The 11581-nt window shown below is 45.6% G+C and overlaps 1 pseudogene; it reads right to left on the bottom strand.

The window, feature by feature from the left end:
* Positions 1-11183: 11183 nt before the first annotated feature.
* Positions 11184-11350, bottom strand: LOC145335776 (U2 spliceosomal RNA; annotated as a pseudogene).
* Positions 11351-11581: the final 231 nt, after the last annotated feature.

The following is an 11581-nucleotide window of genomic DNA, read 5'->3' as shown; positions in this document are numbered from 1 at the left end:
AGATTAAAATCGGATTTGGCCCTCTCATTTTTCAATTGTAGAAATTTCTGCTGAACTAGCACCAGATGTTAGATATATGTTGTGACAATTCAGAGCCACTGGAGAGGTCGAGAGAGTTACTGGTGAGGTAAAGAGGGCTGCTGTCAGCGTCCATGTGTTGGAATCTGATTCTGGATTATTGGTTTTGTTCTTGAACTTCGGCCCCTCCAACTCTGAATCCGAACTCAGCGCATCCCCGGCTCATCCTGTCTGAGGACAGGACCAGTGTGAGACACAGAGACAAACTGCAGCCGCTCCCTGACGAGGTTTGATATCTGGCCCCGTGACGTAACAGGTTTAAATCAAGTCCAGAGGAAGGGAAATAGAGAATAGGACAAAAAGGAAGGTCTGTGATAGGGTGGAAAACAGTAGTGATTAAATGACAAAAGGGATGAAGGTGAGAAATAAAAGGGGTTGGAAATGGGGCAAGTGCAATTAGTGTCTGGAGGAAGTATAAATGATGTAGAGATTCTGGCGTTGGACTCGGGTAAATACAGTAAGAAGTCTCAAAACACCAGGTTAAAGTCCAACAGGTTTATTTGGTAGCAAACGCCACTAGCTTTCAGAGCGCTGCACCTTCGTCAGGTGAGTGGGAGATCATATAAAGACACAAAGCCAATTTACAGAATTACATGGTACCAAATTACGAGACATGGCAGGTGTTACGACAACGGATGAATGAACACCGCTCAGCAATCACCAGGCAAGACAGTTCCCTTCCTGTTGGGGAAACTTCAGCCGTCACGGGCATTCGGCCTCTGATCTTTGGGTAAGTGTTCTCCAAGGCGGCCTTCACGACACATGACAACGCAGAGCCTCTGAGCAGAGGCTGATAGCTAAGTTCAGCACACATGAGGACGGCCTCAACCGGGATCTTGGGTTCATGTTCAACCCCCACGACTTGCCTGGATTTGCAAAATCTCACTAACTGTCCTGGCTGGACACAATACACATCTCTTTAACCTGTGCTAATGTTCTCTCCACTCACATTGTCTGTACCTTTAAGACTTGATTACCTGTAAAGACTCGCATTCCAATCATTATTCTGTAAACTGACTTTGTGTCTTTATATGCCCTGTTTGTGAACAGAACTCCCACTCACCTGACCAAGGAGCAGCGCTCCAAAAGCTAGTGGTGTTTGCTACCAAAAAAACATGTTGGACTTTAACCTGGTGTTGTGAGACTTCTTCCGGAGGTATAAATGAGCAGAGCTGAATCATCACCAACAGCTGCCGTCTGAAAACAAAGCCAATAAAAATGCAAAACAAAACGGAAACTGAGATTTTAATCTGAAATTGATTAACACAAAGCTGAATTCAGAAGGTGTAACATGTCCAATGGAAATATCAGAAGCTATTTCTCCAGCTTAGGTTGGGCTTTATTGGAACAGAGCAGGATGCCGAGGGCAGAAAGGTGAGAGAGGGAATGGGGCGGACAATTAAGATAACAGGCACTGGAAACTCCGGGTCAGGCTTACGGACAGGACGAAGGTGTTCTGCAAAGATATCACCCAATTTGTGTTTAGTCTCTCCAATGTCGCCAACCTTTCCACCACCTACAACATCATGATTCTGTTCAGGCAATGCAAACTTGATTTAAATAGTCGCAAGGACTCGAGAGGCTGGATATCCAACTCTATTCCCCGACTGTTAATTCCGTGTGCTAATCAACACATGTGCTGCTCTTTCGGTGAGATGTTGACCAAGGTCTTGTCTGCTTTGAATTATGTTTAAATGCGACAGTAAAGAGAAGCAGGAGAGTTAAAGCTGTGTCCTGACCAAGATTCCTCTCTCAAACAGCACCGATATAAAGAGGTTAACTAGCAATTCATTTTATTTGTTTTTATCTGCGAGAACTTGCTCTGTGTGAAGTAACTGCTTTATCTTCCAACATTCCTCCCAGAGTGATGTCGCTATGTAATGCAGGTGCAGTAAGTTTCTGGGATGGGTTGAGTCACTGTGTGAACTCAAGCAAGGATATTTTGGCCCTGGAGGGAGTGCAGAGGAGGTTTACTAGGCTGATACCGGAGTTGAGGGGGTTGAGCTATGAGGAGAGGCTGAATAAACTAGGCTTGTACTCGTTAGAGTTTAGAAGAATGAGGGGAGATCTCATTGAGACGTATAAGATGATGAATGGGATGGATAGGATAGAGGTGGAGAGACTCTTCCCGCTCAAAAAAGACAGTAGGACTAGGGGGCACAGCCTCAAGATAAAGGGGAGGCGGTTTAGAACGGAGTTGAGGAGGAACTTCTTCAGTCAAAGGGTGGTGAATCTCTGGAATTCTCTGCCCGTTGAAGTGGTGGAGGCTGCCTCGCTAAATATTTTTAAGAAGCGGGTTGATGGGTTTTTGATAAGAGAAGGGATTAAGGGTTATGGGGAGAGGGCGGGAAAGTGGAACTGAGCCACGACAGATCAGCCATGATCTTATTGAATGGCGGGGCAGGCTCGAAGGGCGAGATGGCCTACTCCTGCTCCTATTTCTTATGTTCTTATGTTCATTGTTACAAAGCGCACCGCTGCCACCTGCTGACGGAACCTCGGTGCTGCAGGAACTAATTCGACCACAACAAATAGAAACAGGAGTCGGCTGTTCAGTTCCTTGAGCTTGCTCCGCCACTCAATAGGATCATAGTTGGCCCGACATTCCTCAGTGCCCACTTTCCCGCCCTTTCCCCATCACCCATGATTACTTTACTGATCAAGAATCTATCTTAGCCTTAAATATAAGCAACGACTCTGGCCCCACAGCTTTCTGTGGCAAGGAGTATCAAAGACTCACAACACTCAGAGGAAAAAATCCTCCTCACCTTAGTCTTAAATTAGCACCGCTTTATTCTGAGACAATTCCCTCTGGTCCTGGACTCTCCCTCGAGAGAAAACACCGTCTCAGCATTTACCCTGTCAAGCCCCATTGGAATCCGATATATTCCAACGAGATTCCCTTTCATTCTTCCAATCTCCAATGAGTTGTTGAGTTCCAGAATAAAGGGTCTAAATTTAAATCATGATGGCTCATTGAATTGTTCAGTGTGACTCCCGCCCTGATTGAAAGTCTACCCGCACATACGCAGTGAATGTGATGACACCATGGAAAGGGTGTCAGGGTTGGAAGATGATTGAAAATCCAAATGTTCGATACAATTTTTGCCTTGCAACAAGTACTAAAGTAAAAGTAATGAAATTGTTTAAAATTGGAAAGACATAGCCAATATAAAGTTATGCGTTGATGTTCGCAGATATTCCTTATTTAAGTTTTGGAGATGTATTAGTAAAATCTGGTGAGCATGCTGGTTGAATAGTAAAAGGGATGATTTTGGGATCGGGTACAATCAGTGGGGAGGATATCTCACATTCCACATGTTCACAGACATTTACTGAAAACCCAATTTTAGAAGCTATTGCATTTTCCCTTACTTAACCCTTTTAATTGCCATTATTTCTATGTTAACACCATCAGTCTCTCGAAACTCTTTATATTCCTTATTTTGCCCCTCTTCAATGTTACTTCCGAATCGCCCCACAATATTTACCTTCGTCGTCTGTAACTTTGCGGTCTGAACAAGTTTCAAATTTCCCAGGATTCGAAAGGCTACTTGCTACACTGTCTTTACAGCCGACCATCCATCTACCCTGTGCCCTTTCCGTACTCAGAAATACACGGGGGCTATTCTGGAGATTGTTACCTTACTGGTTCCTTGTGGCCAACTTCAGACACCAATGCACTCACACTGGGGAGGGACCATTCAACTGCTCCGTGTGTGGGAAGAGATTCACTCGTTTTTCCAACCTGTTGATACATCAGAGAGTTCACACCGGAGAGAAGCCGTTCACCTGTCTGTGTTTGAGATGAAATTCACTTATTCATCCAAACTGCAGAGGTGTCACCGAATTTACAAGTGATTGTGTTTTGCATTGTGCGATTATCGCTGCTGTTAATTACATCCAGGACTGGACCATGTTTATTCGGGTGGATAGGATTTGTTTGCTGAAAAAGTCTGTGTACTGGGAAATAGTTTGACATTTTGGAAGCATAAATTATCTTTCTTTGAAGCACAGCATCTGGTCTTTGATATCTCGGTGACAGGACAATTTGGAGGATTTATGGGGTATGTGGAATCCATCTTTGAATTCAGTTACTGCATCAGAATCTGTGTTAAAACGAGAACTGGAGACAATCATATGGGAATTGGATAGAATGGAGACCAGAGTCATGGCTACAGAAAAACATGGCAGGCATTAAAAAGTTCAGAGTGTAACGTACTTAGAAAAGTTAGCTGGGGGGAAAGAGGTTGTAAGGTAGTTGTGCTGACTCAGGAGCACAATATTATCTCAATTCTGTCTATGAATCAAATTAGGAACGTATTTCCATTTCCTGAGTCCGAGCTATATTTTTAATTGATTAATAGGATGTGGATGCCTCTGTTTAGACCAGTATTTATTTCTAATCCCTCATGCCCCTTGAGAAAGTGGTGAGCTGCCTTCTTGAACGGCTGAAGTCCCTAAAGGCTAGGTACACCCCTGTGTTGTTCGGGAGGGGGTTCCAGGATATGATTTCCATCAAGTGAAAGTGAAGGAACTGCGAAGCATTTCCAAGTCAGGATGTTGCGTGATTTGGAGAGGAACCTCCAGCAGGTAGTTTTCCCATGTGTTTGCTGCACTTGTCCTTCAAGATGATAGTCGTCATGGGATGGGAAGGTGTTGCTGAAGGAGCCTTGGTGAATTTCTGCCGCGCTTCTTGTAGACGGTACACACTGCTGCGACTGCGCACTGATGGTGGATAGAGTGACTGTTTGTGGATGAGGTGCCAGTCTAGTGTCTGTTTTGTCCTGGATGGTATATGGGGTGTTTTTGGAGCTGCATTCAACCAAGAAAGTGGAGCGTATTCCATCACATTCCTGACTGGTGGACGATCTTTAATACATAATTGCATTTGGTGACCGATGTTGTCAGAGGATTTCCAGCATCACTTGAAACTGTCTCCTCTGTCTCCAAGTTAATCCGGCCCCTGCCCAATGGGCACCTTCCATCCTTTGGAAACATTGCTGATGATATGAACATGCCCAGTACCCGGAGCCAAAGGAGGGAGTGATAAATCCTGGCTGTTGTTTTGAGTTTACCTGGTGGAATGAGTTTTCATGATGTGGGTATGCCGGCGTTGGACTGGCGTAAACACAGTAAAAAGTCTGACAACACCAGGTTTTAGTCCAACCTGTTTATTTGATAATATACTCGCAAGCTTTCGGGTTAGACCCTTCGTCAGGTGAATGTGTTTTGTCAGCAGGTGGCAGCGGTGCACTACAGTAACAGTGAAAAATTGAATTCACACAGAATCTCAACTCATCCCAGAAACTTACTGCACCCGCAATGAATTAATTACTGACAAGGACAGGAGCCCCGAGTTGCCACAAATGACAGAAATTTCCATCTTTTCCTTGAGTTGAAATTAAAGTCAGTATATTCCACTGAGCACCTCAACTTGATACCCTGGAAGATCACAATATTCCCAATATCTATCCCTAGATGAGGGAGAATTCCACATTTCTCCGACACTTTGATGTGAAAAATTACTTCATGATTTGACTGCCGAAACTCCTCGCTCAGATTTTAATGATGATGGCAGAACTCTCCGTCGTGCTGCCGAGGGTGAAGGCATTTTCCAAAGCTGAGGAGAATTTAATCCGCTCAGAATGACAGAAATTCCAATTTCAATAACTTCCCAGATTTTCTCTGTGTTGAAATGAATGTTAGTAAATTCCGCTGGGCTGTGTAAGGGGTGTCCATGTCCCCCAGGACAGATTCTCTTTCCTGTTCTCCCCGCAGGAGCTGTTTAACACCCAGGCAGTAACAATAAAACCCAATGTTCAACACTGTCAGATATATGAAACATTTTACACCAGAATCACAGACAATATCTCTGCAATAAAACAAGACATTGATTTCCAATCCACATTGATCTCTCTACCTCTACCTGCCTGTTAATGAATCTGATCCATCGCCAAACTTCACAGCCTGTGGTTTTCCGTGCTGGATTAGCACGAGGATAGGAGAGATGGAGTTACTCCGAAGAATGAATGTAGATGGGTGACAGTGAGAGGGGCTGGGAGAAAGCAGTCAGTACAGGGATGCCCTGTGGTCTTTCCCCTCGGCAACACGTCTACTGCTTTGGATACTGTTGAGGGGGACGATCTACCAGTGGTAAGCCGCGGTGACCGGATCTTCAGCACTGAGTCCGTCCCTGTGGCTCAGAAGGGAAGGGGGGTGGTGGGGGGAGGGGAACAGGAGAGCAATAGTTATTGGGGACTCGAAAGTTAGAGGGACAGATAGGAGGTTCTGTGGCAACGAAAGAGACTCATGGATGGTATGTTGCCTCCCGGGTGCCAGAGTCCGTGACTTCTCAGACCGTGTTTTCAGGATCCTTAAGGGGGAGAGGGAACAGTTCACAACTCATGGTACATATCAGTACCAACGACTTGGTAAGAGAAGGGACGGGGATTTAAAACAGGAATTTAGGGAGCTCGGGTGGAAGCTGTGAGTCAGGACAAACCATGTTGTTATCTCTGGTTTGTTGCCAGTGCCACGTGCTACCAATTTGAGGAACAGGGAGAGAGTGCAGATAAACACGTGGCTACTGGGATGGTGTAGGAGGGAGGGTTTCAGTTACATGGATAATTGGAGCACATTCTGGGGAAGGTGAGACCTGCACAAGCAGGACGGTTTGCACCTGAACCAGTGGGGCACCAATATCCTGGGAGGGAATTTGCCACGGCTCTTCGGAGGGGATTTAAACTAATTTGTCAGGGGGATGGGAAAACGAGCTGTAGTCCAGAAGCCAGTGTTGAGTGTAGTGAGGTACTGAGGAGGGTATCAAGGTCGCACGAGTGTACAGGCAGACAGGAAGGTGGGTTGAAGTGTGTCTACTTCATTGCAAGGAGCACCCGGAATAAGATAGGTGAACTCGGAGCGGGGATTGGGACTTGGGACTACGATTTTGTGGCTTTTACGGAGACATGGTAAGAACAGGGACAGGAATGGTTGTTGGAAGTTCCGGGTATGGATGTTTCAGTAAGAGTAGGGAAGGTGGTAAAAGAGGTGGAGGAATAGCATTGTTAATCGAGTATAGTTTAGCGGCTGCTGAAAGGCAGTTCGAGGGGAATCTGCCTGCTGAGGTAATATGGGCTGAAGTTGGAAATAGGAAATGAGTGGTCAAGTCTTCAGGAGTTTTCTATAGGCCCCCAAATATCAATAGAGACGTGGAGGAAGAAATTTCAAAACAGATTATGGATAGGTGTGGAGGTCACAGGGTAGTTGTCGTGGGTGACTTTAACTTTCCAAATATTGATCGGAACCTTTATGGGTCGAACAGTTCGGATGGGACAGTTTTTGGACAGTGTGTGCAGGAGAGTTTCCTGACACAATATGTGGATAGGCCGACAAGAGGTGGGGCCACATTGGACTTGGTACTGGGTAACGAACCGGGCCAAGTGTTAGATTTGTTTGTGGGAGAGGGCTTTGGAGATAGTGACCACAATTCGGTGTCTTTCATGACTGCAATGGAGAGGGATAGTGCCATACGGCAGAACAACGTTTATAATTGAAGGAAGGGTAATTATGATGCGATTAGGCAAGAATTAGGGAGCATAAGATGGGAACAGAAGCTGTCAGGGAAAGGCACAAATGAAAAGTGGAGCTTGTTCGAGGAACAAATACTGCGTGTCCTTGGTCGTTATGTCCCTGTCAGGCAGGGAGGAAATGGCCGAATGAGGGAACCATGGTTCACAAAAGAGGTTGAATGTCCTCTCAAGATGAAAAAGGAAGCGTATGTAAAGATGAGAAAACAAGGTTCAGTTGGGTCGCTTGAGGGTTACAAGGTAGCAAGGAATGAGCTTAAAAAAAGGGCTTAGGAGATCCAGGAGGAGGCATGAGAAATCCTTGGTGGAGCGGATCAAGGAAAACCCCAAGGCTTTTTACTCTTATGTGAGAAATAAAAGAATGACCAGGATGAGGTTAGGGCCGGTCATGGAGTCAGAAGAGATAACAGAGGCGATGAATGAATACTTTTCTTCAATGTTCACCAAGGAGAGGGACCATGTTTCTGAGGATGAGAGTATGAGACAGGCTGATAGTCTGGAGGAGGTAGATGTTCTGAGGGAAGATGTATTAGCAATTCTGAAAGACGTGAGGGTCACTAAATCCCCTGGGCCAGATGGGATATATCCTAGGATGCTTGGAGAGGCAAGGGATGAGATTGCAGAGCCTTTGGCTTTGATCTCTGGGTCCTCAATATCCATGGGGATAGTGCCAGAGGACTGGAGAGTGGCGAATATTGTTCCTCTGTTCAAGAAAGGTAATAGGAATGACCCTGATAATTATAGGCCGGTTAGTCTTACTTTGGTGGTTGGTAAGTTCATCGAAAAGGTCCCGAGGGATAGGATTTATGACCATTTGGAAAGATGCAGCTTAATCCGGTATAGTCACCACGGATTCGTGAGGGGTAAGTCTTGCCTCAAAAATTTGATTGAGTTCTTTGAGGAGGTACCTAAGTGTGTAGATGAAGGTAGAGCAGCTGATGCTGTATACATGGATTTTAGTAAGGTGTTTGATAAGGCTCCGCATGGTTGGCTCATGAAGAAAGTAAGGAGGTGTGGGATAGAGGGAAATTTGGCTGTTAGGATAAGTAACTGTCTAAGTCATGGAAGACAGAAGGTGGTGGTGGATGGGAAAGTTTCAGACCGGAGGCCAGTTACCAGCGGCATGCCACATGGATCAGTGCTGAATCCTCTGCTATTTGTGATTTTTATCAATGACTTGGAGGAGGGGGCTAAAGGTTGGGTCAGTAAGTTTGCTGATGACACCAAGATTGGTGGAGTAGTGGGTGAGGTGGAAGGCTGTTGTCGGCTGCAAAGAGCCATTGATAGGATGCAGAGCTGGGCCGAAAAAAAAGGCAGATGACGTTTAACCCTGATAAGTGCAAGGTGATTCGTTTTGGTCGATCAAATTTGAATGTGGTTTATCAGGTCAACGACATGGTTCTGAGGAATGTGAATGAACAAAGAGATCTTGGGGTTCATATCCACAGATCCCTGAAGGGTGCCACTCAAGTGGATAGAGTCATAAAGAAGGTCTATAGTGTGTTAGTGTTTACTAATGGTGGGGGGTGGGTTGAGTTTAAGAGCAGTGGGGTTATGCTGCAACTATACAGGACCTTGGTGAGACCACATTTGGATTGTTATGTGCAGTTCTGGTCACCTCTCTATAAGAAGGATGTGGAAGCATTGGAGAGAGTGCAGAGGAGATATACCGGGATGCTGCCTGTTTTGGAGGGTAAAACTTATGAGGAAAGGTTGAGGGAGCTAGGACTTTTCTCTTTAGAATGGAGGAGGATGAGAGGCGACTTACTAAAGTTTGAGAAGATGATGAGGGGAATAGATAGAGTGGACGTTCAGAGACTATTTCCTCAGGTGGATGGAGCTGTTATTAGGGGGCATAACGACAAGTCTCATGGTGGGAGATATAGGAGGGATGTCCGAGGATTGTCTTTCATATTTCTCTTCCTTGGTTCCTCTGGGTAAGTGTCTCAAGCCATCAGCACTGTGTGTCAACGCAGTGAAGGGATCTGTCTCGTCTCGTCTGTCATTCTAGGAAGTAGTTTTTATCATCGTTTATCAGGAAGACGTAAAGATATTAGAGAGCAAATGTTAAACGGCAGATATTCTGTTTGGTGGAATTCGACTCATTAATCAAGAGGAGGGGGCTGTAGAAACTGCGAGTCTGTGCTGGATAAAGGAGGGAGTGTGGCGATCTTACTGACATATTCATGGTTCAGAATGAAAGGGAGATTGCAAACATCCAGAGTCTAGATCGAAGTAGGTGTAGCTTTAAATCTAGAATAGGGAGGGTGACAAGGCAGTTTGGATTGAGTGAGGTTGAGTTTTTGAGTGACTCCAGTGAGGCAGTGAACCAGTGAACCCACCGCTCACTCTGTGAATTTAATCAGGGACCCAATCCAGTCTCCGAGCTGATCTTAAGAACAATATCATCGTCCAGTTTCCCACTGGTTTGAAGTGTGGGAAGACGTTCCGTGGCTCCTGAGGAGGGAACAGGAGACAAGAAGTCTCCTCCCAACTCTGGTGACTCGGGGCCGTGGGATGCATGAATATTCAGTGGGGAGGAGAGAGAGCAAGGAGAGTCGAGCAGCAGTGAGAAAGACAAGTCACCTGCTGGTCACAGAGAAATCATTAAAAACTGCCTTCATTCCCACAGTGTGATGCAAATTCCTTCAGAACCAGTGAATATGTTTGCTGTAATGCAGGAAATGTAAAACTAATTTCCAAATAGCAAGCTCCCAGAAATAGCATAATGATGAAGTTTGATGATGTTGTTTCAGTGTAAATATTGGGCAAGAAACAGAGGGAACAAACTGCTTACCTAATTTCTGATGGGAATTTCCAGTGTCAATTAAGATCGCTGATTAGACCATTCTGTTCCTCTGAGTGGGACATCGCAATCCAATGGAAGGTCAAGTTTGCATTGAGTCTTCAGGTATGAGATTTCTCCCTGTGTGAGTACACTGGCTGTCTATTTTGCAGCTACTGCACAATCGCAAGGGCTTGATCTCTGCTGGTTCCGCTGATCAGCGCTGCTGTCACTCAGACTGGGAGAGGCGGGGTTCGGGTAATCCAAGAAGCCGATTGGTCGTACCCGCTGTCATTCAGTGTCACGGGATCGGGACCTCTGCCAATTGGGGAGGTGGAGTGACCGGAGCGCCTGTCACTCATCTGAAGGGAGAGGGGTTTGCGGAAATTTGGAGGTGATTGGCTGCATCTCTTGTCCCTCTGTGCGGCATATCGGCAGTGAGTTTTTGATTTGATTTGGTTCATTATTGTCACACGTATTAGCATCCAGTATAAAAATATTCTTTCTTGCGCACTATACACAAAACGCATACCGTTCACAGAAAAGGAGCGGAGAGAGTGCAGAATGTCGTGTTTCATCAGAGCTAGGGTGTGGAGAAAGCTCAACTTAATGCAAGATAAGTCCATTCAAATGTTTGATGGCATCAGGGAAGAAGCTGTTCTTGAGTCGGTTGGTTGTGATCTCAGATTCTTGTATCTTTTTTCCCGACAGATAAAGGTGGAAGAGCTGTTTTTGAAGTTACCGGCCGATACGTGGAGTGAACGGAGCAAGCCCCTATTCCATCTCCCTGCTCCAAAAATCAATTTAATATATGGTTCCCAGATACGGGACGTATCAGATGTTAAACTGATAAGAACAAAGACGGCACTTGATCTTAGCCAAAAGGCCGAAAAGCGATGCCAAAGAAAGTGTTTTACTCACAGATGTTGCCTCTTTTAAGGGAGGAATGAGCAGCAGAAGGACGGGGTGGGGTGGGTCCACCTGAGAGGGCTCACAGAGTTTCTTTCATGCAGTCCGAATGTTACTGTTGAAAAGCAGCCTGACCAGGATTCGAACCTGAATCTCCTGCTCTGGAAGCAAGTGTGCTCGTCCGCTTGGGGTCTTTAATTATGCTGGCTGCTTTTCTGAG

The sequence above is a fragment of the Carcharhinus amblyrhynchos genome, unplaced genomic scaffold, assembly GCF_965287045.1.
Source record: "Carcharhinus amblyrhynchos unplaced genomic scaffold, sCarAmb.v2.hapA scaffold_40, whole genome shotgun sequence".
Classification (NCBI taxonomy): Eukaryota; Metazoa; Chordata; class Chondrichthyes; order Carcharhiniformes; family Carcharhinidae; genus Carcharhinus; species Carcharhinus amblyrhynchos.
The sequence above is the reverse complement of the archived record's forward strand: the minus strand, read 5'-3'. Positions and strand labels throughout refer to the sequence as shown.